Genomic DNA, 5,976 nt, shown 5'->3' with positions numbered 1-5,976 from the left:
GGGCTCGCTGGGGCAGCACATGTCCTAAAACTGGGACAATCCAGAGAAGATCAGCACAGCCCCTGCCCAAGGGTGACGCGGGATTCGTGAAATGGTCCGTATTCTCTCCTCAGGCCTTTGACAGTTTCTCTAGTATTTGGACCCAATATAACCAGGGCAGGACAGCTACAAAGCCTTAACCAGTAATGAGCATATGGAGGCGATATTCTCCCACTTCTTTTAGAAATAACACCCATTCGTTTATCCTGGCATCATGCTTTAAAACAGATTACTTTTGGAAACACTCTTTTTATGTTTGTGGATTCTGCATTTCTCCTTTCACTGGGCCCTGGCAGCGTTTCTCATCAACAACCTGGCCAAGGGCTATTGTGCAAAAGTGTCATCTCCCCCTTGTCTGGCACCCACTGCCCTCTCCCCTGGCTGCAGTGCCCTGCTTCCCTCGGAGACGCACCCTTTCCTGCTCTCTCTCCCCAGCCTCAGGTTGAAGCGGGTCTCACCCCGCCGCGTTCCGGGGCTGGGTGTGTTGTCCAGACCGGGCCGGTGAGAGAAGTGCCCTCCTCCCGCCCTGAGCGGCTCTGCGCTGGCCTGGGGCCAGATCAGGCCCGAGAAGGGCAGGGCCTGGCTTTCGGGCCCCTCTGGGACAGGGGCCAGCCGAGCGCTGTGACTCCTGAGGCCAAACCCAGCTGGAGGAAGGAGAGCTGCGAGGGAGGGACGCGGGCCCGGGAACCTGGGGCCTGGATGTGGGCATATCTGAATCTACGCTGGACTCCTCATCCTGTCTGTGCTGCCCGGCCAGGGTGATGGGCTGTCCTGGTGAGTCCCTGCCCATATCGCCCTCTTTCTCTGCCCCCTGTGTGTGTCCCCACGTGTGGCCTCCAGAGAGCAGAGCCCCAGGTGGCCCTCAGAGTGCCCCGAGCATGAACAAGGAATAAAACGCGGCACCCTTAAGCCACACACACACACACACACACACACACACACACACACACACACTCAGGCACGCCCTATGGGGTCGGCTAGTTTCCTTATTCATCACGTTTTGCAGATGGGAGAACGGACCCAGAGAGGATGAATGTCTCCGCACAGCCCCGCAGCTCCCAGCTGGTCCCTGGGTCCCTCCCCAGGCCTGGAGAGTGGAGTCCAGTGAGTACCTGCTGAAGCACGCTTCCACGCCTGGCTCCAGCTCTCCAGCTCCACCGCCTCCTGTCCTTATTCCCCCTGCTTGTAAGAGAGAACACCCAGAGATGCATCCTCACCCCGTCACTGTCGCTGGTGCTTCCCACGTCTCTCAGGGCCCCCCATGCCAGGCCCTGCCCCAGAGGCGGGTGTGCATCTGTTAGCTCACAGCAGCTGGACGGGGCGGGGGATGGATGCCGTTTTTCTTTGGGTGCATGGTGCAAGAACCCAACCCGGGTCTCCAGCATGCGAGGTGGGCATTCTTCCACTGCCCCACCCATGCACCCCATCTCCTTATTTTTTCAGACGAGGAAACTGAAGGCACAGAAAGATTAAAAACTTGTCTAAGTAAGCACAGCCAATTGAGAAAAAGCAGTAACTGAAGACTTTCTCAGCCCAAGCCCCATCTTTCCCTCCCCCCTGCATATTGCACCCACATTTTGTTGATAGTTTTATTGAGATAAATTCACACACCCCACAAGTGACCCATTTAAAGGGCACAAAGGGATGGTTTTTAGAATATGGTCGGAGAAGTGCAGCCATCACCCCAGTGGATTTTAGAACATTTTCATCCCCTGTCAAGGATGTTCCCTTTAGCTGTCCCCACCCCAACTCCTGTCCCTCCCTACCCTAAGCATCCACTAACCTAATTTTTATCTCTGTAGATTTTCCCGTTCTGGACTTATCGTGGATACGTTCACCCCCATTTGAGGGGGGTCCTGCGCCTTGGCATCTGAGGCTCTGGGTCTGAGCTGCTCCGAGCTGTGGGCTGCAGGCGCAGGCAAGCTCGGCCCTCACCTCCACTTCATCGGTCCCTGGAGCCAGACTTCTGCTTCCTCCACAGACCTCCCAGGTTGCTGTAGGCTCAGGTGGAGCAGCGGGGGCTGCATTTTGAACACTTGCAAGCTCTGTGCCCATGCCACGCCCATTTTGTCTGGAGGACCATGCGCTTGTGGTCATCTGTCCCTGAACAGCTCCACGCCAGCCTCTGTCGGCTCCCGACATCCCCCCTGCTAGGAGGGGGTTTCTTCCTCTCCTTTGCCTGGAACACCAGTCACTCCTCAAGGCCCTGCCCCCCGTGAGTGCCCGAAATCTCTGCCACCCTCCCCGCCATGTGCAGGGTGGGGAAGGCAGAGCCGGGCGGCTGGGAAGGGAGGCAGGGTGGGGGGACAGGGACCATCCAAGGCCCACTGCCCGCCTGCTGAGGAGGCACCTTCTGTAGAGAGGACCTGGGAAGATGGGCTAAGAGAAAGCTCCCCAGGTAGGTCTGTGGCCAGAACCTTGAGAGCTGCGGGTTTGATTTGTTGACTTGTGCATCCAGCACACGTTTAGCAGCCACAGTTCTGTGGTGGGCCTTGAGTTCTAGCTCGGGGTGGAGGGGGCGGCCTCTGAGCTGCAGGTCTGCAATTCTATCCCCAGCTGCCACGACACTCTCTGCTTTCTTGGTCGGTAACACTGCTGCTTCCCCGCACTCGGCGGCTGGCCTGTGTGCACTCTCAGTAGGATCGCTGGCGCGCGGGTGAGCAACATCCAACCACTCTCCAGAAAAAAGCAAAACTAATTTGCTGCATTTGCCAATTTCCATGGTGTAAATATTCTCACCATGGCTGATTTCAGGCCACCAACGGGAGGTCACTGGGTGCCGGGTGGGAAGAGGTGCCTAGCACGCACTCAGCTGATGGTTCTAGTGATTTGAGAGACATAAATAGCCTCAGGGGCATAGGGCATAGTAAAAGGTAGTTAAGTCATTAGGAAGTAATGAGTTATGAGCATTTATTAATTTTGTTGTTAGTATAATTTATTTATTTTGAAGTGCACATAAAACCTAGGGAGTTTGGCTCCAGTATCTACGCTCTTAACCCCGGGGCATAATAATATGATTAGTCTCATGAGGTTGTTTCAAGGGTTAATGCATGAAGTGCGCTTGGAAGAGTGCCTGGCACATGGTTTGCATGTGGTCAAAACTGGCTGTTCTTAGTATTATTCATATTAATACAAGCTGGTGACCCATAAGTAAGTAAAACACAATCCCTGCCCATGAACTCACAAAGCAAAGGGTGAGACACAAGTCAGAGTGGTCTGTGTCACAAAAAAAGCATCTAAAGCATGTGTGCTTCAGGGGCACAAAGGAAAGGCTGGCCAATTCTGTTTATGGGGTCAGGGAAGACTTCATGATGGGAGAAGTATTTCAGCTGGGTTTTGAAGGATGAGTAGGAGTTCACCTGGCAGTTTAATGAGTCAGATAGAGATGACACAGAGGAACTGAGTCATCTGTTTGGCTAGGAGAACCTTTGTTTAAGTTGCTGTTTCCATTCCCCTGACTCCTCCCACCATGAAAATCGATGTACCCTTTTATCCGGACCGCGGAACCGTCCCAATCACTGTTCTAACCTTGCCTGAGCTGGTTGGCTGCGTCTCCCAAGAAGGCTTCTGAATGGCGGAAGTAAAGCCTGATTGCTAAGAGGGCTGGAATCTCCGGGTCTGGCTCCTGACTCCTACACTTAGCCAAACAAGTCAAGTAACCTCCAGCTATCTCAGAGTCCCCTCACATAAATGCGGTGTCTTAAAAGCTCCCGCCTTGCACTGCTACATGAGAGAAGTGAGATAGTGGTCAGCAGATGCTTAGCACAGGGAACAGAAAAAGTACTCAATAAAAGTGGTTCGTAGCATGGACCAGCCTTTGAGATGCCAGTTGCTCCACTCTGCCCACAGCTGAAAAGATGGGTTAGCTTGTGCTCTAGTTCGTTAGAGCTGCTGTCACCGAGAACCACAAACAGGATGGCTTCAAACAATAGGAGTGGGTTCTCCCCAGTCCTGGGGGCCAGAAGTCCAAAGGCGAGGTGTGGACAGGGCTGCTCCCTCGGAGGCTCGAGGGGAGGCTCCCTAGCCCTTCTAGCTGCTGGGGGTGGCCAGCCCTTTGGCTTGTAGATGCGCAGCTCCCATCTCTGCCTCTGTCGTCACAAGTCTTCTTTCCTCATGTATCCATGTCTCTGTGTCCAAACTTCCCTGTTCTCATGAGGACCCTGGCACTGGGATGAGCACCTACCCTCGTCCTGTTTGGCCTGCTCTGAACTAGCACATCTTCCAAGACCCTATTTACAAATCAGGTCACATCCAAGGACTGGGGGTTCCGACCTGGACATGACTTTGGGGGACGCCATTCAGCCCAGCGCATAAGCCAGATGAGTTGGGGGTGGGGGTGGGGGTCAAAGGCCGCCCCTGTCCAGGCCCGCGGACCTCACCCCAGGGCTGGCTGGGAGTCAGGAAGCCTGCGGCCAGGTCCCACGCCCCCGTGTCACCGTGACCTTGTCCCGACAAGGTGAAGGTATTGGGGCCAGCCGCCTCTTGGTGCCCCCCATGCCTTTGAACTCTGACAGTAATTTCACGTGGAGACGGGGCTGCTCAGCGCGTGTGTTTGATGTCCTTTCCGGCTTTTGTAACACCGTTTCCTGGCCAGGAGGGAGAGGGTTATTGATGTGGAAGAGCCGCTTTTTGGCGTAAAAACTCCCGAGCATGTAGAAAACCAGCATGAACGAACCTTCTGATTCAGACGGTGGTCGGCGATTTAAATTGTTGGGCCTTTTGGTTTCTTTATTTTGTTCTACTTTTCCCTCTTAACTTGGTCCCCTCTGGGATTACCCGTTCGTTGAATGGACCAGTGGAAACAAACATAGGGAAGCAGCCGTCGCCTGGAGCAGCCACTTCTTGCAAATTAAATTGTTGGTTGATTTCATTTGAGAATAGATACAAAGCTTTTAAGGATTTGCTGCAAACAGTAGCATGTACTATAAATGTATTTACTACACTTAATACAATGCAATACAAAACACTACGATATAAAACATCATAAAGTTAGCAAGATAGAGCAGGGTTCAGCAAACTTCTTTTGTAGAAAGCCAGGTGGTAAATATTTGGGGCGTCACTGGTCATACTTTCTCTGTTGAAATTACCCAACTTCTCCCTGGAGCAGGAAAACAGCCACAAACAATACACCCGGGAATGGCTGCATCCTAATAAAGCTTTATTTGCTCTCCCGAGGCCTCTCCTTTCTTTGCTGGTGTGAGTCTGGTCTGGGGCAGCCAGGTTGGCTGTGGTTTGCTTTCCCCTGGGATAGCGCTCTGGCGGCAGAGTCAGAAGTGGGGCTAGAATCCAAGCTCCATGACTTAGCAGCCATGAGTTAGCAGAAGTTTCCGGAATTCTCGGACCCTAGGTGTCACCTGTAAATGGAGATGGGAATGCCACGGAAACCTCGGGTGCTGAGAGAGAGAAATGGGAAGAGCCGATCCCAGTGGGGGTGAGGGTGGGGGTGGGGGTGGGGCACTGAACTCTCAACCCCGCCCCACTGCTGACCCTGGGTGACCTGGGCACGTCCCTTGCCCTGTCCCGAAGCTCTGGGGTCCTGTTGGTCCCTCGTGCGGTGCCAGTGCCAAGAGGATGCTGAACAGAGGTCAGTGTCACCCGCCGGTCCGGGAGGTGCCGAGGTTGTGGCTCTGTGGCCATCCCTGGGCAGTCCCCGCAATGCACGCATTCATCATGCATCTGAGAACCCATGTGTGGCCACCTGTGCCCGTGAGCCTCTGCGAGCAGCCAAAGGACGCCCAGCAGAGCAATCCGTCCTCATGGAGCCCACGCGGGGGCATCTCCTTCTGACGGCAGTGTAGGGCTGATTGGGCTGCGGTCCCTGTGGGGGGTGGAATTGTGTTCACCCCTGCGAACCCCCAAATTTAAAAAGGCGTGGTCAAGTCCTTGCCCACAGACCCTGCAGATGGCCCTTACTTGGAGACAGGGCCCTTGTGGCTG

General features: G+C 54.4%; 1 non-coding gene across 1 annotated transcript; it reads left to right on the top strand.

The window, feature by feature from the left end:
• Positions 1-106, top strand: LOC143660453 (U6 spliceosomal RNA). The gene has a single exon (XR_013164053.1). It is a non-coding gene; the product is annotated as a U6 spliceosomal RNA (small nuclear RNA).
• Positions 107-5,976: the final 5,870 nt, after the last annotated feature.

Source organism: Tamandua tetradactyla, chromosome 16 (genome assembly GCF_023851605.1).
Source record: "Tamandua tetradactyla isolate mTamTet1 chromosome 16, mTamTet1.pri, whole genome shotgun sequence".
NCBI lineage: Eukaryota > Metazoa > Chordata > Mammalia > Pilosa > Myrmecophagidae > Tamandua > Tamandua tetradactyla.
The sequence above is the reverse complement of the archived record's forward strand: the minus strand, read 5'-3'. Positions and strand labels throughout refer to the sequence as shown.